We start from the raw sequence: 23,203 nt of genomic DNA, 5'->3' as shown, positions 1-23,203 counted from the left end.
TGTTACCTGCACTGCCAGTGTCCTTAAACAATCAGAAAATCCCCATCCCAACCCAACTTGCATATGGGAAAATGTTAACTTTCTTGTAATTAAACCTCCACTTGCAATCCCAGGTCATGTTACACTGTATCATCCATTTAACTGTATTGTGATTGATTTGTGTCAACTTTCACTATACTCAAAAGGAAGTCAATAAATAAAGATCAATAGTTTTTATTTCTTCAGCTTTTTTATTAGAAAGAATAGATGAGTGAAATAACACCAGCAATAGCAGTGGCACAGAGCCTCCCTCAGTACTTTCCTTGGTAAAAATTATATTAAAACAAATCAGATTTAAACTCATGAGTGGGACTGTGGCATTATCTGATCTGTCATTAAGTTGCCTTCAACACTTTAAAATACAAATATTGAAACAAACATGCTTGCTTGTATCTGTCTGCTCTGAGATCAATTCTCTTCACAATATGCCCAATGAACTTGTTTTCCAAAATCTCTAGTTTTTGCAGCTCTTGTTAAAGGTATTAATGATCAGTCAAGACTGAGTGGTGCTCCATGGATGAAGAAGGTTCATATTCAGATGGAAAAATGAATAATTCCTTGTTCTAATAAGGGAGGAGGACCACGCTTTGCATGGATTCTAAGGCATTATAGACAAGCTTCTGAGGGTGACACAGTTGTGCATAGATGTCTCCAGCCCCAGAGCTACAGCAGAGCCCCAGAGGGCTCCACCTTGTCGGTTGTTAACACTGTACTTGCCAGGTCTTGAGAAAATTGGGGGTTAGGGGAGAGGGGCTGGTAGGAGAAAAAAAGTAGTTTTAAGTGAAGGGTTACAACCACCAGATTGATGGCAAGAGGGTACTTATGGGATATGGGGCAGAAATGATTGACTATTCAATAGGGGTGATTTCATTATTTTGATAATTAGAAAGACAGGTATAGGCCAGCTGCTGAATGTCCTCTAGCTCTGGACAGAACTAAGAGTAATATCACACACACACACACACACACACACACACACACACACATCCCAGAAGTGTGACCATCACCAATTTGCCTTACTTGACAAAATTAGGCTTCTGAAGTCTGTGACCTCTATACAAAGAAGTTGAAACCTTTTGGCCAGTTTTTTAACAGTCAATTCCACTGTGGCTAGTGTTCCCACATAGAAAAGAACAAATTTCTACTATTTATTATCCATGTGTTACCTCACTTCAACCTCAAAATAAAATCATATGAAATAAATTGAAGAAAGTCTACATCTGTATTCCCAGTTCCAACTTTCATTAAAGTCATAACTGCATGCAGTTACCTCTTTATTTTAAACTGCCATACGGATATACCAATCACACTGACCTAAAATGAATCCTGTTCAACTGTATTATCTTCATCTCCAAACTAGATTCTCCCCTTGACATTGATTTCTAGAGAAAGGAACCCCCATGCTCAGGTAGCATTTTATTTTTGAATGCTTCCTCTGCCTTGTTCCCTACATTCACCAAGTATACCGTGATACCTCTTTCATTAATCCCTTGAATTCAATTGATGAAAAATTTAAGTATCACTAAGAAAAACATTAATAAAGAGACAGATCATCTGTCTTCAAAATCTTACTACTGAGTACAAGAAACTACATAAGGAATTATATATGATACAATGCATTGTACAGAAGTGTAACAAAACAGACATGAATAAAACATGATGTCTGCTAAAGAATGGAGAGGGATGTAGCTAGTTGAAGGTTCAAGGATCGAGGGAGAATGAATGCAGAGCATGAAAAACCGGGAGAAATTTATCAGCAAGAGAAAGGCAGGTGGTGGGATGGAAGGAAAATCCACATAGAGATGGCAGAATGGACTGGAGCAAAGGTGAAGGAATAAGAAAAGACACGTTTCATTTCAGAAACTACTCAGCCACATTGGCTAAAGTAAGGGTTTCTGCAGGACAAAACAGTAATGAGGAATAATATCCCAAAGTTGAGTTGAATTCATATTATGGAGGGTCTTCAACTCCAGGTGAAGGCATCATCTCTGTGCCTAACTGAGAGGGCAAGAGGGTGCCTGAAAGTTCACACTCGCTCAGAGCATCATGCTGTTATGGATAGAAGTGAAAGTGATGCCTTTTGTAAGTATTACTTTAAAAATTTATTTTGGCCACACTGCATGGCATGCAGGATCTTAGTTCCTCACCCAGGGACTGAACCTATGCCCCTGCATTAGAAGTGGGAAGTCCTAACGGCTGGACTAAACAGGGAAGTCCCAAGAGTGCCCTCTTCTATGTTGCTGATGAAATACCAATTGCTATGCTTTGGGGGAAAACACTGTGTCAATATTTATTAAAAACAAACAGACTCTTTGTCTCAACAATTTTTCTCCTGGGAATCTGTCCTATAGAAACTTCAGTCTACAGAGATAGATACACTTCAAGAATTTTTTTTTTTTTTTGAAAATTGTTTTAAACTCATTCTTAAGAAAGTGGATGGAATCTGAATGTTCATGGTGGGTTGAGGGTGGGATGACTGAATAAACTTGTATTGCCATGTCATGACATGGTATATAATTAATAATACTCAAGTCCTATTGACCTGAAGGGTGTCAGTAACATAATGCTTAAAAAGCACATTTCATATATATATATATATATGTATACACATATACTGCTATTATATAACACACATACATAATATGCATTATATATAATACATTTATATCCTATTTATGTAAAGATAAAAATAAAAGACATATATGACTAAATAAAATGTGCATAGATAGCTAATATGAAATGTGACCTGTGAAAGCATAGAGGACAGGAAAATAAAAGGATGTTTATTACAGATTCTGCAATTTGCCTCACTATAGGAAATTTTTGGAAATCCTAACATGATTAACTTACAAAAAAGTATTAATTAATGCTAGTGTCAAATAATGTTTACTACGTATAGTATTAAGAAGAAAAAACACACATTGCAAAATAGTATGCATAGTATAAGCCCATCTATATATATGCTTCTATGTACACGGAAAATGGTTTGAATGGATATACACCAACATAAAAGATGTGCAAATGTGCATTCTTTCTTATCGCTTTCTTGCATTTTTTGTTTCCTTTTATTCATTAGATGTATTATTTAGAGGACTTTCTGAATGCCAGATGCTGTTCTAAGCTCCTTTTCCCTGTTTTGGCTTCGTGTTTGAGTTCTAGTCTGCTAAATGGGCTTCCTCAGTGGCTCAGTGGTAAAGAATCCGTCTGCAATACTGGAGATTCAGGGAGACTTGGGTTGAATCCCTGGGTTGGGAATATCCCCTGGAGAAGGAAATGGCAACCCACTCCAGTATTTTTGCCAGGAAAATACCATGGACAGAGGAGCCTGGCAGGCTATAGTCCATGGGGTCACAAAGACTCAGGCATGACAGAAGTAACTGAACACACTGCTAGATGGTAAGCTACTTGAGGGCAAGTAGTTTCACTTTCTCATACTCATACAGGTCACTGTGGCAGATAGAGTGTTTCTAATGTGACAGGAAATCAATAAATATCTACTGATTAAGTGAATAATCAACATAAACAACTTGCTCAAGTCCACTCAGCTAGTAAGCAGCAAAGCTTGGCTTAGACATCTTTAGTTATCACTTCATATTCCTCTGGATGGACAGAGGCTGACTTTCCAGAGGGCCTAAAGTAGAAATTTAACAAAGGAATGTGTCCACTATTTTATGGAGAAGGCCTTCTATCAGGACATATACCTTAAAACTTCTGAGAGGATTATTGGCACACCCTGCCCCTCAAAAGTGAGCACAGGTGCTGAGGAAATGAAAATCAAATGTCTATAACTAAAATGTCAGGATCATTACTGACCATGGTATTATGTGTTCTGAGTAACGTGAATCTTCTTTTTCGTTGTTGACCATCTGTCTTATCCTGAGTTTTTACTTCTCACATATAAACAAAACATCTTCCTGAAAGAGCTTGGAACTATTTGCCAATAGGTTTATGACTCATGTTTATATAGGTTGTAAATCCTTTTCAGGAATTACAAGGATACCTTGCTTTGCCTTTTCTAAGCTGTTTGTTCTTGCTATTACTTTACATATTGTTCTGTGTGTTCAAGATACAGAGACCTGAGCATTCAGTTCAGTAAATGTCCCCTCAACATTTTCTAGATTAATGTTGAATACCAGGGTTCATAAATTGTAACAAAACCCACATTTCAGTCTGTGTGGGTTTTCTTGCCAACTATGAGTCAGGTGTTTAACCCTTAACAATATCTAAGGCATTACCTGTACACAGTAATGCATAAACTCCTGAAGGACGAGATGTCTAAGGCATTACCTGTACACAGTAATGCATAAACTCTTGAAGGACGAGATGTCTGGGTAGTTAAATTTGGAGAAAAATAGCATCCATAATTTGCTACCTAGTTCACTGAATGATGGCGAGTCAAGTGAATAACAGAAGTGAAAATGTTTTGTAAAGTTTCAAGCACTGTGTACATATAAGGGTGTATTCATTTGACTAGTGTTTTTTTCTCCTCCTTTGGTCTGAGTCTCCATAATTGAGAGCAACGAAAGTAACACAGATCGCCATCTTTGGGCTCTTCCACTCATGTTCATTTAAATGGAGTTTGACTGATAACAACCATATAATGCAACTGTCCCAAGCCCTCCTATCCTCTACGGCCACACTTTATTTACGTTTCCTGAAGAAATGACTCAAGCCCAGTCCCACACATGGCAGAGGCAGTGCAGTCCCCGATACATTTGAAAGTTTCCAGGAAAAGATCTTTCTTTTCTGGTCACTCCCACTGGGTTCTTCCCTCTTAGGGACCTGTCTCCAAGTAACTCAGCTTCCTTTGGTCACTTTATCCACGGGCATCATTGCCCCTTCCCTCTTTGCCTCCCCAAAGCACCACCAAGACAAAGCTATTGCATGTGACTAACTTTAATTCATAGTTTGGGTAGAGTATAACAGACAGTCATCAGCACAAAATAGAAACAAACTAAAATTAAAAATCAAATATCATTTGTGTTCAAGTACCTTGGCCATCCTTGTTCCAGGAAATTTCTCACCAGTCATTTCTTTCATTAGTCATCCAGGCAAAAGTCTGGACCCCCTTTCATTCTTTGGCTCCCACGGTAAAACTCTAATTTTATGTGTTTTTCATAATAGGAACTTGTGACTATTTTCTCTCAATTTTTTTCAATAATAGATACAAAGGAGTTTGCCTTTTCCAGAAATAGGGTCCCTCAAAATATTTTCCTGTCTACAAGCATCACCTAACCCTAAATCTCACCATTCTTAGCGACACAAAGGCTATTTTCTTGGTAAACTTCTCAAAGTTCAAACTCTTAGGCAAAGTGGTAGTGGATGTGACGGTATAGCACCGTAGTGCATGCGTGTTCAGCAGTGTCCGACTCTTGGAGACCCCATGGACTGCAGCCCACCAGGCTCCTCCTCTGTCCATGGGATTTTCCAGGCAAGAATACTGGAGTGGGTTGCCATTTCCTCCTCCAGGGAATCTTTCCAACCCAGGGATCAAACCTATGTCTCTTGCATCTCCTGCATTGGCAGGTGGATTCTTTATCATTCTCCCACCTGGGAAGTCATGATGGTATAGACAGACTGGACCCGAGTTAGATCTCTGGCTAGGGAACCAGATCCCATATGCCACAACTAAGCGTTTGTATGCCACAACTACAAATCCCACATAGAGAGCAGACTTGCGGACATAACATGGGAAGGATAGGGTGGGAAAAGTTGAGAGAGTAGCATTTAAACATACACATTATTATATGTAAAATATAATAGCTAGTGGGAAGGTGCTGTATAACATAGGGAGCTCTGTGATGACCTAGAGGGGTGGGATGGAGGGGAGGGGAGGGAGGTTCAAGAGGAGGGTGATATATGTATGTGAAGTGAAGTCGCTCAGTCATGTCTGACTCTTTGCAACCCCATGGACTGTAGCCTACCAGGCTCTTCCATCCATGGGATTCTCCAGGCAAGAGTACTGGAGTTGGTTGCCATTTCCTTTTCCAGGAGATCTTCCCAACCCAGGGATCGAACCCAGGTCTCCCGCATTGCGGGCAGATGCTTTACCATCTGAGCCACCAGGGAAGACTCGATATATGTATGCTTATGGCTAATTCATGCAGTTGTATGGTGGAAACCAAGACAACATTTTAAAGCAATTCTCCTCCAATTAAAAATAAATTTTAAAGAAAGACCTTGCATGCTGTTGCAATGAAGATCAAAGATCCCATCTGCTGTAACTAAGACCCAGTGCAACCAAATAAAATACAGAAATAAAAGTAAATATTTTTAAAAGATAAGAAGTATGAGACTGGGGTGTAGGCACCTAAAACTTCTCATAGTCCCTAAATTATGTCAAGAAATCACAATACCTAAGACTGCTCTTAGAATTAACCTCTTTAAAGTAATGTCTATTCATCCAGATTCTATGGGTAATATTCTAAAACTATGCAGCTCTATATACAAAAAAAAATGTCCAGTAATGCAATGAAGCCACTTGCCCAACACCAAGGCAGTGCTCAGAAAGTAGCAAAGTGCATCATTTCAATTTCTACTGATTTACTTATAATAATACTACTTGCAATTTTTGAGTGCATTCCATATTCTCAGATACTTTTCCCAAGGCCACTAGTTGGAGAGTGATGTGGCTCCAACCTTCCCCCAAGACCATTCTTATGCCTGTATGTTTCTGAGCTGGGAATAAACTGACCACCCATCAACTTTGTCCCCATCAACTCAGGGTCCTATTGCCCAAAGAAGCTCTAAGGGGCAGGGCCCAAGAAGGCATGCATATCCTGACATCCACCTCAAAGACTGACTACATCCCACTTTTCTTTAGAACCATTTACAAATCTATCATTCATAAATTTGTCCAAACCCTTTTAAAATCCATTTATATTTCCTACCAGTATCACCTTTTAGGATAATGAGGTCCCTCATTTTATTACCCACTATGTGAATTAGCATTATCTTTCATTTGTCCTTAACTGACCTCCATCAAGTTCCAGAGGGCACCACCTCCTCATCCGCCCCAGGCTAATGGACCCTTAACTATCCTTAGATCGTCCATCTAAGATGACAGAACATTTAGAACCAGAACAGAATTGTACTCACGAATGACAGCATAACTGATTGGTAAGGGTTGCGTGGTGTGGGCTTTTCAGGTAACTGGTAAGGGTTGGGTGGTGTGGGCTTTTCAAAGAGGCTCCATCCTCTTGAAATAAGAGCACACAGTGTCCTGGGGTGGGTTGGGGGGGCTGCTGCTGACCAAGCAATGATGCTGTCAGTGGTCCTACACCAGCACATTTCCTAAGCCAATTAGCTTGGGGGCCTTTCCACATGAACCTCAATAAACCCTTAAATTGTTGGCATCAGATTAAATAAAACTCAGGGAAGAGATGAGTGCTAAGACCATTATTGAGGGTAAACTAGGGTCATGGTTGTATGGCTCTTGAGTTGTAGAAAAACATATCAGACACAGGAGAAGGTGAGAGCCCATCCCTGGAAACTGGGCACACAGCAGGCTCAGGACTAGCAGATGCCTCTTGACTGGAAATGGAGCGCAAAGTTGACTAAAACTGATTTCTACGCAAGTTAACTTTTTTTAGACTCGAGAAAATCAGTATGTATTTTTACCTGCAAGAAAACATTCTAAGACTGCAGGGAAGGAGAGCAGTAAACGTTTCATTTTATATGTACCGAGTTTATCGAAGAACGGCAAATCATTGCAGTGTAAACATGAAACCGTTTAATTTTTTTTTCTACAGCTGCTCCCCAACTTGAGTATGCTCAGCTTCCTTTCCCCTGCTTCTCGTAATTAATAGCTCGCTCTTTCATAAGTCTCCAGTCTCCTTTCGTAGCTAGAACTGTCTCATTTAAGACTCACTCCTATTTATTTTTAAAGTTTTCATCTCAAACAGGATTCCAAGTTGCTCTCTCCCCAGGCTGCTCTCTCTAACATCGGAAGTGAGGATGGGGAGGTCGAGGTAGGACCATCTTCTCATGACATAGCTTCTCTTCTCTGAGGCCACTGCGCTCTGCCCAGCTGGCTGACACTGCATTAGTCCAGTGGTGCTGCTTACAGAGATGAGGCAGACAGTACCCCCTTTACTAAACACAGTTATTCCCACAAAGAGCCCTGTTACTTTAGCGACATTTCTAAAAATGAACACTGTACAACATGTGCATCTGCTCATGGCCAACTTGCCAGCTCTTCCTGTTTGTTGGAATGAAGTGGAAAGAGAAGCTAATGGGTTGATGCCTTCTTAATTAACTGGGAAAGGTTGACATTGGTTGCCCCACTCTTCTGATTGGTTTTCTCTGCTTTCTGAGTGATGAGTGACCACATGGGCTTCTCCCTCCCTCTTTCTCTCTCTCATAAGTAATTCATGCTGGGGCCTCTGGGGATTGGAGTCAGGGTGCATACTGCATGGTTTTCTGCCAAAGAGACTTTATTCTGGCTCCACTGTTCCAAATCTCCCCTCATCATTTTCAGCTTCTTCCTAAACATATTTCAGTCAAAACTCAGGTCAATATAACAACATTTCTTTGACTTCCATCTTTATAACACGCTCCCTCCCACCACTACTACCAAAAACAAAAAAAGATGTTGAATATCGATATTCATATTCTCAACAGATTAAAAAATGTAACTTGCAATTTTCCTTGAAAATCACCAAAGATCCATCTTTATTCAGCATTAGGCATTGTGCAGTTTATCAACGTACGATTGAAAATACAGCACTGATGAAGTCATCTGCACTGAGGGCGTTCAGTGGAAATGCGTATCTTGCAAGCACCTGATGAGGATGCTCGGCTTCCTTCTCCTGCTGTCTGTAATGACATCTGTAGTGCTCTGCTCGAGGTTATAAATCTTCTTCACGTGGACTTACTAGAAGCGACTCAAAACCAACTTAGCCTGTATTAGATATAGTTACGGATCTGCAGATACGTTTAAGCTCTCTTTAAGCAACAAATTGAAGCCATCACTCTAGCTAGACACTGATTCTGTTCATTGTCCTTAGTGATTAAAATTTAGAAAAAATCTGCCTCAAATAAATCAGTCATGTAAATGAACCCTTAAGGGGCGCTCTCTTGGAGTTGGGGCACTGTTTGTAAATAGAACAGTCTGCCAGAGCCGCTGGCCACAGGGCGGAGCATTTGGGACGAACAAGCGCTGAGTCACTTTAAAACTAACCAAGTAATAGAGGCAGTTATCACCCAAATACATTACTTATCACCGGGGACTCCTGATGCCTGTGCTTACCCAGGAACCCTCCTGTGATATTGAAGGCCCAGGCATCTCCTCTCCCTAACAACAGTGCTGTATCTTTGGCAACTAGAGCAGGAACTCAGAAAATCAATACTACTTCATGAGCCAGGTCTTGGGCTTCTCCCTTTACGGGGATTCTGTCAATGCAAGGGGCCATTACTGTACTTTAAAGGCATGATATAAAATTGCTTCAACAAGATATAAGACACACCGTTTGCAAGAACCTGGTGAGAGTATTTTAGTCAAAATTAAATAGTTTCATCACGTAATTACTTCAATTGGCAAAGCTCCAGCTGAACAGCCTCTCGGAGGGGCTGTGCCTTCTATTATGGGTGGGTATTGTGGGGGAGGCCTGTCGATTGGACTCAGTTGTTCTAAACAAGGTCAGGCTGTTAAAATCGAGGCAGAGCCCAGCATCGATGCCATTGGCAATGACACTGCAACAACCAAGTTGACAAGTTACTCTCCCTTTTTTCCTTCCCTCCAACTAAGTGGTCTGAAAGTAGCTTTAGTTTTATGGCTATAAAATAGTTCATCTTGATTTGCAGTCTGGTAATTCATTTTCTAAGGACTGTTTAGGATTTATTCAGGGGGAAAAGGAAACTGTTGGTTTCTCTAACCGATTCCCATTATATGACAAAATTTAACTTTTGTATTTTATGAGGTTTTATGTGTTCCACTAAAACCATTAGCTGGTTGTCTCCTTATAATAAAATTTAATCACTTATATAATACCTTGAAAGCCAATGACAGTGTTGCATGTATTTATGTTTTCTTTCATTTAAAATATGTGGGTGTCATAAAGATAGCTCTTATTGGGGTGGGGGAGAAAAAGGCTGGCACTAAAAACAGAAAATCTGTTAGGATCAAGCATTTATGCATCACACCATAAGAATGAAGCACTGAAGCCTACAAACTGCGTGAAATTTGACAAAAAGTGAATAGTAATCCGTGACCACCATTCATATTTCAGTGCTTACCTGAAATTGCCCAACTCTGCGCTTTATCCCATATAACGCTACTTGATGGTTATGAGGTTTTGGCAATTCGACAAAAATTGTAATAGTAACAATGAGAAATAGATTCAAAGGATAGGCACATACATCTTGGGAAAATGTCCCAACAGAAGCTAATCTCATTAGCCTGCCTTTTGCAATCAGAAACACTCTTAGAATTCCACTTCCAAGTAACACTTCCCAAATTTGGGTGGTTAATAAAGACAAGAAGAAAAGTGATGTTTTTTCTCCCCCTCATCCCACTTCCACCTACAGAGTTCCAATTATGACATCGCTTAATCACCACACATATTTATTTTAGAGTTATTCAAACGCATTATGAATTTAGATGTCTATTATTAGATTTATTGGTGCTAATGATTTGGATTTAAATAGCACTTTTCTTCCTGAGGCTATAACAATTTTTCGTGAATGACCTAATTTACTCTCTCTGTGTGGCTCAAATGGGAGGTAAGGCAGGGCCAAAGGTCATTCAACACATTTGGCTTAGGACAATCTTATCCCCCAAACCAGAAAGAATTAACTAAGGCTCCACAAATTCTGTTAGTAATGGATCAAAGAATTGGCCAGATTTTTTAACTGCAAAGAGTGCAGTCACCACGTATATTTATATATTATATACTCAACATTATAAATATGTTAATATATTTAATAGTATATATTAAATATATGATAACATATTTATTTATTTATATCTCCAGCAAAAAGCAAGAAATATTTGTTACAAAAGTAATACTGAATTGATATATCAACTGATCAGTCAGTCAATCATAGAGAATTTCAGATAGAAGTTTGCAAATTCTCAAAGCTAGTAGAAGTAAAGCTGGGCTGTTTCGTAGACTACCCCTCCAATTGGTAAAGTGTATATGTTCGTTTTAAAAAGAGGCAAAGGATGTTATTGGGCTATGCATAGATAAGGATGTGTCTATGCTACCATAGTAATGACTTCAGGGAAACAGAAATACTCATCAGTACTCCGCCACAACCTCCCTTACCCTTTACAGAGATGAATAAATTTTCCCATCGGGGAAAAAAGCTTCTCTTTCTCTATGTAACATAAAGACTATATGGAAATGTCTCTAGGAAAGTATACCAGAGTAGGCTATACTGTGGGGAAGAGGTGATTTGCTGTGAAGCTAATGAGGCTTAAGTTTCAGGGCCCCTCAGCTATCCAGACCTCTCGCAAGGTCCTGGGAGGACCCTGACAATGACTTTTCATCACTTTTGTTGAATTTCCAACCGTAAGGTATTTTTGTTTTCTGCTTTTGTAAACAAAACACCCACCCCCTCAAACTGTACAAGTTTCAGACCCCACAAATCCTGCATCTCCACTGGTTGTGGAGTCAAATTCATTTTAAAATCTCAGTGGTATAACAAAACAAAGGTTTATTTGAGGTTCTTGCTTCCACAAGAAAGCAGGTAACTCTGTTCCACATGGAACAGATCCTCCGTTCCTCAAGGATCTAGCTGATGAAGGCTCTTGCCATCTTTTGACACTACCATCTCAACATGGGTCTACCAGTGTTGTGTCAGCAAGGGGACAAACGTGGAAAACATACCAGCTTAAAATTTATACTTAATCACTTGTCATTATAATCCATTGACCAGAACTAGTATGTGGATCAAATTTAGTGCCAAGCGAAGCTGGGAAAATTCCCTGAGTGCCCAGGACAAAGAGGGTAACTAAATGTAGTGAGCACTATTAATCTTTACCCCCAGAGACCCTCTGATTTTGTTTCACACGGAAATGTACTTAAAGTGAACAGGTAGAGTGCAAGAGCATTAAAGTATTCATTTCCTAAGGAATGAATGGCAAGAACCCTTCTTAATAATGCCAACTTCAGAAAAAAAATAGATTTTAAGCAATAAAACTCATCTGGAGATATTTAGCAATAAGAGGAAAGATAAAGAGACCAATTCCTGGAGTTACTAGAACAAGTCTATGATCAGAAGGATTCAGAGGTATTTGGATGTCCTAATCCCACATGAAATACCCACTTTTGTTTTGTAATGAAGCTCAAAATTCCTCAGTGTTTTTCCTGTTGTCTAAAGAACAACAATCAAACATTAGCATTCAAGATCCTCCAAAATCCAGCTTCTGTTTAATTTTCCTGCATCTTATTCTTTCCACTCTGCTTCCCCAAACTCATTCTTCCCTGAGTAGATACACTGTCTGCCTTTTGACCATTCACTCTGTCCTCAACATAAAATGCTGTCTCTTCTTTCTCTTATGCAACCAGTGAACTCATTCTTCAGGTCAATGTTCAAAAATCACCTGTCTCCAAAAAGTATGCCTCCCTTATAGGTCCTAGCTAAAAACAGGTTCTGCCATTCTGTCCCATTTCTTTTTGTGCTTATTTCAATTATATCATATATCATCTTGCTTACAGGCGCAATCTCCTTCCTGTTAGACCTTTAACCTCATCCATGAGGGAGACCCAGAGCTTTATCCTCAGCACTTGGCTCAGTCCCTGGCACATGGCAGAATTTAATAAATTATGGTTGCATGAATGAGTAAATGAATGACTAAGGAGGAAACCTGGGGACTAAAGGGAATTTTAGGATTTTTCTGATGAGGCTAAGGTACAGGTGACCCCAAAGTTAGAAAGGGAGGAAAAATGACTGCTTTATGAGAGCAGATACTACTCATTTAGGGATATACACCCACATGTCTACACAGGACCCAGTGCCGTAATTTTCGAAGTGCTACTTAGTGCTGGTGTTTCCATAACTGGGACGCAGTGAGAAAATTCCACGCTCCCTGGCCCTAAAAGTCACCCTCCCACCTGGGTAATGCAACAGTCCCAGGCTTTAGAAGGCGGATGAACCACCGCCCTCCAGAGGGCCCAGACAGAGAGGGCTGCCCTCTCTAACACAGCACAGTTCTTGACCTTCCATTGCAGCGAATCTGCAAGTGTCAGAGCAATGAGTGTTTCTCAGTAGAAAGCTACTGTTAAAAACAGGTGCTTAAAATACAGGGCCGTGAGAGCTGCCTTCTCTTCAGACACACTTGCTAACAATTCTAAGAAGCAAAGAATTCAAATATGTATCGTTCCCCCTCTTTCCTCTCCAAGACTAAAGAAAGGATATTGAATGAGTCTTCACCTTTGTTTATGAAATTTAAGACTGAAGAACAAATTCCTAAGGTCAAGATGAATCCCAGTACAAGAAAATGTTAAATGGCACCATTTACACTGTGTGTGTAATCATGCCATAGGTGTGCACAGTGCTTCTGATTCTCTAAGTTTTCTCATAATTCTCATGGGATCCTTAACTAATCTTTTGGGATGATAAAAGAATAGGTTGGCTTAGACCCATCTGACAGATGGGGAAACTCATCACCAGCAAAGATAGGACATTCCTAAATGTTGATAAAAAGGTGAAGTTTTCCCAAGGCAAAGGAGAAGAAGAAGGAACTGTAAGAGATTGCTAATTCTATTTCGAGGGCATCATATCAGCATATTTATTATCAAAGTATTCTCTGGGTACATGGATAATGTGAATGTGTCTCTAAATTATTTCGTCATTCAACACACAACTTCAAATATCAACTACATTTAGCATTGTGCTAGGGATGAAGCATAAAGAAATGAGGAATTACCCAGCTATGAGCGCATTCACAGAAACAGATGAGAGATGACAAAACAATGGGGTCACTGTAGAGATGTGGATAGGCTTAGAGACTGTCATAGAGAGTGAAGTAAGTCAGAAAGAGAAAAGCAAATATCATCTAGTAATGTATATATGTGGAATCTGAGAAATATTGGTATAAGCAATCTTATTTACAAAGCAGATCGAGCAACACCGATGTAGGGAACAAACGTATGGATACCTGGGGGAGTGCAGTGGGTGATGGATTGGGAGACTGGGGTTGACATATATACACTGCTGATACCATGGATAAAATAGATCACTAATGAGAACCTACTGTATAGCTCAGTGAATGCTACTCAACGCTCTGTGGTGACCTATGGAAGGGAAATCCAAAACGGAGGGGATATTTGGATACATATGGCTGGTTCACTTTGCTGTACTGTAGACACTAACACAACATTGTAAAGCAACTATCCTCCAGTAAAAATTTTAAAAAACCCACAATAATGGGGAAGTTTGATGATGCTGAGGTGCTGGGGAGTCGTGGGAACACAAATAAGGTCAAATGGACATTCCTAAGGGAAGCAGGGAAGGCTTCCTGGAGGAGCAAGCACTTAAATGAAGGATGCAGAAAAATTACCACACGAATAGAAGACAATCAAATGAGGCAAAAGAGACCCAGGAACAAAGGCACAGCACAAGAAATAAAACATCTGTGCAATGCACATCATTTGGGTGGGTAGCAAGAAACAGAGAGGAATGTTGACTGTCAAGACATCCTGCAGTTCAGTTATCCATCTCAGGAAATAAACACTTCCTCGGGTTTATGGGAGGACTGATGACTGGTTTGGTTAGGAAGAAACATTTGGACATCTGTGTCAAACCTGCACCAGTGTCAAAAACAGATTTCACGCATTGAGGCAAAGGCCTCAGATCCAGCTTCGAAGGCCACAGTGAGAAATCGCTGCTACAGACAAGAGAAGTTCTCCTTTCTCTTCTAAGTGCGCTTTGGCAGAGGAAGGTGCCCGTGAAAGGGGCCCACCTCACAGCGGGACGGACAAGAGGGCACACCTCCCCGCTCTGGATCCGGTTCCCTGGGGCAACATGAGCTCACCCTTTGCTTGTGATATGGCAAATGTATTTCACCGGGGAGAAGGTTTTTTAATCCTGTAATGACAGAGAATCATAAAGATGCAAATACCCTCTAGGGAGGAAACAAGTGAATAAGCTAACAGTCATTGAGGAGAGCCATCTTTGCAAATGAAGAGGAAGCAGGGACAGGAAGGCCAGTGACAGGGAGGGAATGGGAACTGTTCTATTGTCCAGAGCTGACCCTATCTATAACCTCATACCTGGGTCACATTTGATAACAGAATTGGGAGAAATACCTCAGGACAGGATTCAGCCAACGTCTCCTGTCAAGCACTGGATAATAAAGCTTTCAGGCTTTGTAGACCATCGGGTCTCTGTTAGAATCACCAACTCTGCTATTGCAGCTCAAAAGCAACTGCAGACACTATGTACAGATGAGCATAGCTGTGTTCCCATATTACTTCCAAAAATACGTTGGCAGCCAGGTGCGCTTGGGCTATAGTTTGCTGGTCTCTGTCTTAGAGCAGTGGTTCTCGAAGTGTGGTCCTAGCACCAGCAGCATCAGTATAGCGTCACTCAGGAACTGACTACAATTCTAATTCTCAGATTCTAATCCCCAGCCCAGACTTTCCAAATCAGATACTCGTGGTCTCGGGTCCCGCAGTCTGTATTTTACTGGCAGTGAAAGAATCAAACTTACTCTAAATGGTGACTCTGGTGTCAGTAATTTGGTAAAGACAAAGTTTCAAACCACACCATGCACATTCATGATCAAAAGGAAATCTGCACTGTTAAAAAGTGCTCTTCTGTCTAAATAGGAGATGGGTTGTAAGAAGATGTCTTGCAAAACTCAAAAGATCCTCTGCAAGTTTTCTCATTCATCCAATAGCCAACTTTTGTGACTCATCGGCTAAAATATCCTTTCTGGATTTGAATTGATCATGGAAAGAATTTCAGAAAACACTAAGAGCAGCTCTGGTCATGGAGAAATTTGTAGATGACAGGCTTGGTTTCCTTAATGGAAAACCAGCATGGCTTTTTTCAGCAAATGGTGAACTGAGTATTAAAAAGGCATTAAGCTGCCTCCTTTGCCATGTCAAATATGCATTCAAACTGAAGATAGCATTTAAAATATTAAAACATCTAGCAATTTTATTACTAACTCCTTTAAAATGGCGACCATGAAAATTTTAGTTTAAGTTAACCAATGATAGCTTGTGAGAAACTTAAAAATATACACACAGACAACTGAATTTTTAAAGTAAGTTCCTTATTAACTTCTTTCCCCTCATCTATTACCATTGCTATTTTCCAGCTGTATAAACAGTCTGAAGAGTATGCCCTGAATGAATTCACCGTTCAGAAAACAACATAATTACAGCCATTCCAGCAAACCGAGTGCCAAAAAAGTTACAAATTAATTGAAGGTTAGCATTGAAAATTAAATCCTAGTCAGCTTGAAGTCATCTTTTAGGCTACTTTCTATAGAATTAAGCAGAGAATTCATTCCACATCAGTTTAGCTGGTAGAGTTTTGAAGTTCAGATGGACAAATGGCCTTCTCCCCAGCCATCACTTTCCTGTGATCTGATACTGTTAATCTCAAGTGATGCTCACCAACGGTACCTTAGAACTTGATCATGATTTATGCACAATGCAGGACCACTTCCTATCCTCCTATAAATACACAGACCTTAGAAAAATCACAACTTATACTGCCCTGTTCTATTGTTAATGACCACTGAGACATCATCAAAAACATTTGTCTTCTATTTTTATTATTTCATTTTTCAATTGTACAAACCATTTGCAAAAACAATACAAAGGATCCCCTATACCCTTCATCCAGAGGCTCCAAATAGAAATAGATTTACAATATTAATAAATGCTAATAGTCAAAGTCCAACTATCAAAATCAGAAAATTAATATTAAAATTCTAAACCACTATCTAATGGACAGACCATCTTCAGACTTCACCAACTGTCCCTCTAATGCACTTTTATTGGCTCAGGATCCAATACAGGATCACTTGTGGTATTTATTTGCCATATTTCCTTAATGTCTTTTGATATGATCATCAATAAATATTTAAATCCAACAAGCGTTCATTAAGTACCGAAGCTGTGCCAATATTGTGGCAAGCTCTGAGGATTCAAAAATAGTTCTGGCCTTTGACACACTAACACTTGATTGTGAAAATCAAACTAAAAGCTAGACAAATCATTCAAAAGCCAGACATAGAAAAATATACTAAAGCATTGCTTCTTTTAGAAAAAAATAAACAAAATAACATTATTTAAATTTGACAAAAAAGATATCATGAATGAAGATGATCTCAATCCAAAAGATTCTTGCTTACAAAAAATGATAGTGTGTGGCTGAAAGCAACAGAGAAATTGAACATAACTGGGAGCTACTGCACTGTCTGCATGGTCAATGTTTATACTCCTCACACTTAACAAGGCTTGGTCAACAGAATGGGCTCAGTAACAGTCAAATCAAGTGGGGAGCTGGGTCATCTCTGAAACCATCCAGAGGATTTGGAATATTCAGGATAGATCCAGGTATCGGCCTGAAAGCCCCTCCTGACAGTGAGGAAACTCATTCAAACTCCAAACTAAACTTCAGAAGCGAATTACCATCTGAGGACCTTTTTCTTTTTGTACTGCTTTGAAACAGGATGTGTAGACAGGCACTGTAAAACACTTGGCGGAGAAGCAGAGATTTGGACTCAAGGATTTTTGGCAAGCCAAATGGTCTCTCTCTTTACTTCATATCTTAAAGATATTTATAAGATACTTGAAGGTATCTATCTTTAAAATATCTATGTGTGTGTTAGTCAGTCATCTTCAACTGTTTGAAATCCCATGGACTGTAGCCCACCAGGCTCCTCTGTCCATGGAATTCTCCAGGCAAGAATACTGGAGTATGTAGTCATTCCCTTCTCCAGGCGATCTTCCAGATCCAGAGATCAAACCTGGGTCTCCTGCATTGCAGGCAGATACTTTTTCCCTGAGCCACCAGGGAAGCCCTAAGATATTTCATATCTTCGTATCAAATTGCAAATCCATGACTCATTCAATGCTGTGTGTTGTGAGATTTCTGAATCTTGGAGTTGTGAGAACATCAGAAGTTGCTAGTCTAGCACCTAAATGGATTCATAATCATAAGGTCTTCACAGCGCTTCTAACGAGAGGTACAGCCCCTCTCCACTCTTCTAGCCCTAACCAGCTTTAGCGGCATGTTCCTGATGTTGCTACAAAACTCCATCATACTACACATGTCACCTCCCACTTTACATTCTTCCTCCTATAGTCACACACAGTAATTCTGGATATATATCAGTTCGTCAATGCCTTTTAAAAATATGGATTCTAAAATGAACCATTCAAAATTCTCTGAGTCTGATCTGACCATCACAGTGCACAGTGAATCTGTCATCTCACTGGTACTGATACTTCTTAAATGTCTATGAGTCACACAGTTTTTTCTAGTAGTTGCATCACAGCCTTGACATATGGTGGGTTTTCAGAATCAGTTGAGTATTGAGTCTTTAAAAGAGTGCCCCTGGGGTCTGGCTTCATTTTGTGCATTATGTACTACAGCAGAGAGACCTGGAGGTCCTACATGTATACCTTTATATTTATCTATTTTGGATTCTACTTCATTATATCTGACCCATGGTTGCAACAGTTCCAGACCTTTCTGATCAAGAAGCAAATAAATGAGTTCCCTGCCTTTTTCCTGTCATCTACCAATCAAACAAGAAGCCATCTATGTCATCACCAAAGCCATTTTTCAAAATATGGAACAAAATAAGATTACTGTCAGAAGCATAAACCCAGTTAATTCTCTGGAGACAAACCATGCTTCATTAGGCAGCACTCTTTGGCATGTGATTAAATGGCTACAAACGCATTAATTTATTATCTTACCCACATTTTAGCACTTTGGTTCACAAAGCTAACTGTAGATCTTACCAAAAGTGTTGCTGAAACCCAGGTTCACTAGATCTTTCCCTGGTCTATCCCAAAATGAAAATGGTTTAGCTTAGCAAGACTTAACAGGCTTCCCTGGTGGCTCAGATGGGAAGGAATCCACCTGCAACCTGGGTTCGATCCCTGGGTTGGGAAGATCCCCTGGAGGAGGGGATAGCAACCTACTCCAGGATTCTTGCCTGGAGAATTCCATGGACAGAGGAACCTCACAGGCTACAGTCCATGGGGTCACAAAGAGTAGGACATGACTGAGCAACTAAGCACACATTCAGCAAGACTTAACTGCAAGCAGCGAAATGAAATGTAGGGTAAGTCGAGAATGTTTCACCTGTTCTACTCAGAGATGAGTGAGCGCTGAGTGAGAAATAGTCACCTTCCACTATCACCAAAAACAGCCTGTTTCTGATCCAGTTGCTGAATGCTGCACCTACATTTTCCCATTGATATTATTTTTATTTCTCTCTCTCCCTTTTTTACTTTTAATATAATACTGTTTCACTGATTTCCTAGAACATCTTTTGGCATTGTGCCTCCCTTTCTTCAGGCAATTTCTCTTCAAACACTGGTACTGCTTTCCCTTACCAGGGACCGGTATCATGAAATTTCATTCCACTAAGTCTGAGGAGTTATGTATGCCTCCTTGGGTTAAAATCTGAAATTTGCTTTAAACTTGATTTCACACTCAATATACTCAATAAAACCCTGGCATCTATATGATGACACATACATTATTTCTCATTTTCTGCCCAGGAATTTTCTTCTTCAACATATCGAATACCTATTTTATGTTTCTTTTTTCTTTCTACCTTTCAACTTTTGTCTACTTCTAGTCTATATTTCCTGGTGAAACAAAAGTTCAAATACAAAGTGCATGCTCAGCCACTCAGTCATGTCCAACATTTTGTGACCCCATAGACTGTAGCTGGCCAGGCTCCTCTGTCCACAGGATTTTCCTTGCAAGAATACTGGACTGGCTGGGTTGCCATTTCCTACTCCAGAACGCAAACTGGTTATGATGCAAATGCACAAACTCTTTGGAAACAAAGAGTAACCATTTCTACAAGCCACCAAAAATATAACAGTAAGGAGTGCTTTTGCTAATTAGCCTCAGAGAGTTGAATTGAACCAAGGATCTCAGGTTAATTCCAATGAGCTATGACCTAATTTTGGTAAGATGCTTGAGATTTTTAATTTAAAAACACTTTGCCAATGAAAGTATAAGGGTTACAAATTTCCTGAGCCTTCTGGCCCCCTACATAACATAATGATTTCAAAAAGTTTAGATAGGAAATGAATGGATAGATAGACAGAAAAATAAGGTATTTACTCCGCTGCCTACTTCTCATAAAGAAAAGTTTCTATCTTCACTCAAGTCCAATTAGACAGATGTTATTCCATTCACAGTTCAGACTTTGCAAGTGAAAAGTAAAAACAAATAGCATGTATAAATATATAACCTACACTGTTAACAATATTCACAATGATAAATTCTGAGGATCTAACATATGGCATAACGCTGCTGCTGCTGCTGCTAAGTCACTTCAGTCGTGTCCGACTCTGTGTGATCTCATAGACGGTAGCCCACCAGGCTTCCCCGTCCCTGGGATTCTCCAGGCAAGAACACTGGAGTGGGTTGCATTTCCTTCTCCAATGCATGGAAGTGAGAAGTGAAACTGAATTCACATAGTCCTGTCTGACCCTTAGCGACCCCATGGGCTGCAGCCTACCAGGCTCCTCTGTCCATGGGATTTTCCAGGCAAGGGTACTGGAGTGGGGTGCCATTTCCTCCTCTGCTTGCTAAAAGAGTAGACCTTAAATGTTCTTACCACAAAAAATGGTAATTGTGTGACATGATGGTGGTGTTGGCTATGGTGATAATCATTTTCCAGTAAATAAGTATGTCAAATCAACACACTGTGCATCCTCAACACGATGTTATGAGTCAGTCCTATCTCAATAAAGCTGGAAAAACATAGATTCACTAGGAGATCTGAGCCAAGAAGCTACCTGCTAAAAGAATCTAAGAGCAAGAGTCATTGTAATAATGTCTTCTACTTATTTATTACTTATTATAGCCAATTCCTTGACATTCATTAACATATTTAATTTCCAGAGTAGTCAAATGAGGCAATTACTAATGTCAACTCCATTTTACAAAAGTGGAAACTCAGATTGACAGAGGTTAAACCTTCCCTGATATTTTAAATCTCATAATTGGGATCCACGGTTGGTACCCAGCTGCCCTGTTCCATCTGTTTCTCTCTCCATCCATGTAGTACAGCATAGAAGTTGTTGGGAACTGTGGTAAAACTTGGACAATCAACGTAAAAGGTATGTGAAATATATTCATTGTTTATGCTACTTCACCATTTTTGACCCTCTCAACCTTCCTATGTGGTAATAATATTATCACCCTCACTTGGCAGACAAGGGAGAAAACAAGCAGCAAGAGATGGGTACATGCTTTGAGACTGAGGACCTTACCTATTGTCAGGGTAATTGTCATCATCACATTATGTAATCCTGTTGCTTGCTTGCTGTATTTAAGTAAAAAACAAATTATCCTGGTTCTCTGTGAAAGAAATGATTAGACATTAATCACATAATACACGACCTCTCTACTCTCTGTGTCCCTCTTCGTACAGGAGAGAATGTTGGAATATGTGTCTTTCTAGCTACTCTCAAGTGAATTGTTTTAAAAATAATAAGAAGAAAAGATTCCCCCTCCCTTAACAATAGCCAAAAAGTCCATGAAAATCAGTGTAAGAAAATCTATCTCTAAGTGTGTTTTGCGGTGGGGTGGGTGGCAAAGAAACCAGATATTCCCCATCTTTAAGCAAATCCTCTGACTTGACATGACTACTTCTGTTTTCTCTAAAGGTGTATTTTCTGACCTCCTTTGTCATCTTTTGAGTCCCTACTAGCTAAGATACACTCTGAAAGATCTAAGAGGTATCGTTCTCCCCAAGCTGCACCCTTCCCCTTGTTTAGGGAAAAATATCAGAGAAGTGATAGTGATTCAGCTTCCCAAATGACTCTGCTCCCTGCTGATTGACCTCATTTGGGGAGAGAGCAGTGTTCTCTTTCACCTCAGATGCTTTCTTTAATGTAGCATTGGCTCTGCCCTTGGCCTTTGGCAGTTTGAGTACAGAGCCTCAGAGGCTGAGGCTTGAGGTGGTAAAAACATATTCCACAAAGGGCTGCCCCTTTCTGAATTATCACTCATCCTTCCCCAGCATGGTCCCCGTTTTTTTTTTTCCCTAAAATATGAAGGATGTATAAAGGACACATAAAACTTTAGTCAATAGGCCCATTATTGTGATTGGCTGAAAACCATAAAATGCATCCATCAAGCCATTGTGTTGCATCTTGTGTTAAATTATGGTGATAAATAGTCCTTTATCTGTGACGTCACCTACTAATCTATTTCAAAAACTATTCACCACTGCCATTATGCATCATTCATGTTCCTAGAAGCTTGCTAAGAAAAAAAAAAATCCTCTACATGATAAAGCCACACACAAGATTGCACTTGACTCTGCAGATGCAAATATTGTCTGTTATTTTCATGTCATACTGTGAAACAATTGCTTCTTCAGTTCCCAAAGTTATCTCAAGTGTGCAGTAATGTCCTCAGCTCTCAGCTCTGGGCATTGTAACTCATGTACTTTTAATTGTTTATAATTTACATCAGAACTGGACGGAGTCCATTTGCACTCATGCTGTTTTATAACTACTAGATGACATATTTTTGCCACCTTGCTCTGAGTTGATTTAATCCTATTGACAAGCCTTTAACATAGAGATTTGGTGTGGAATGCCTTAATATTCTCAGGAGCTATGTAAAAGGCTGTGTGCAGTTGCTATTAGTATGTCTGGGATTTAGATCTGATTTTAAACAAAATGTTCTTATAAAATTAGACATTGTTCTTAGTTCTCAGGAAACACAATTTATTAAAATGAAATCAGAAGAAAGTGTGAGTATATTTTAAATTCCACTTTCAAATGTAATCATCTGTTTTAAAACACATACAATAGCATTAAGTAGCTTTCTCTACATCACCTTGATGGTGTGATATTAGGTGGTCTTCTTAAAAGAGAAAAAATAACAACTACCTAATTTCCTTGACCTACTCAAATAAGAGGAGATGAAATACAGAATGAAACAAACCACTCATTGGAATTTCACTCCAAAAGATGGATCCTAA

This window comes from Budorcas taxicolor, chromosome 11 (assembly GCF_023091745.1).
Source record: "Budorcas taxicolor isolate Tak-1 chromosome 11, Takin1.1, whole genome shotgun sequence".
Taxonomy (NCBI): Eukaryota; Metazoa; Chordata; class Mammalia; order Artiodactyla; family Bovidae; genus Budorcas; species Budorcas taxicolor.
Note: the sequence above shows the minus strand (reverse complement) of the source record.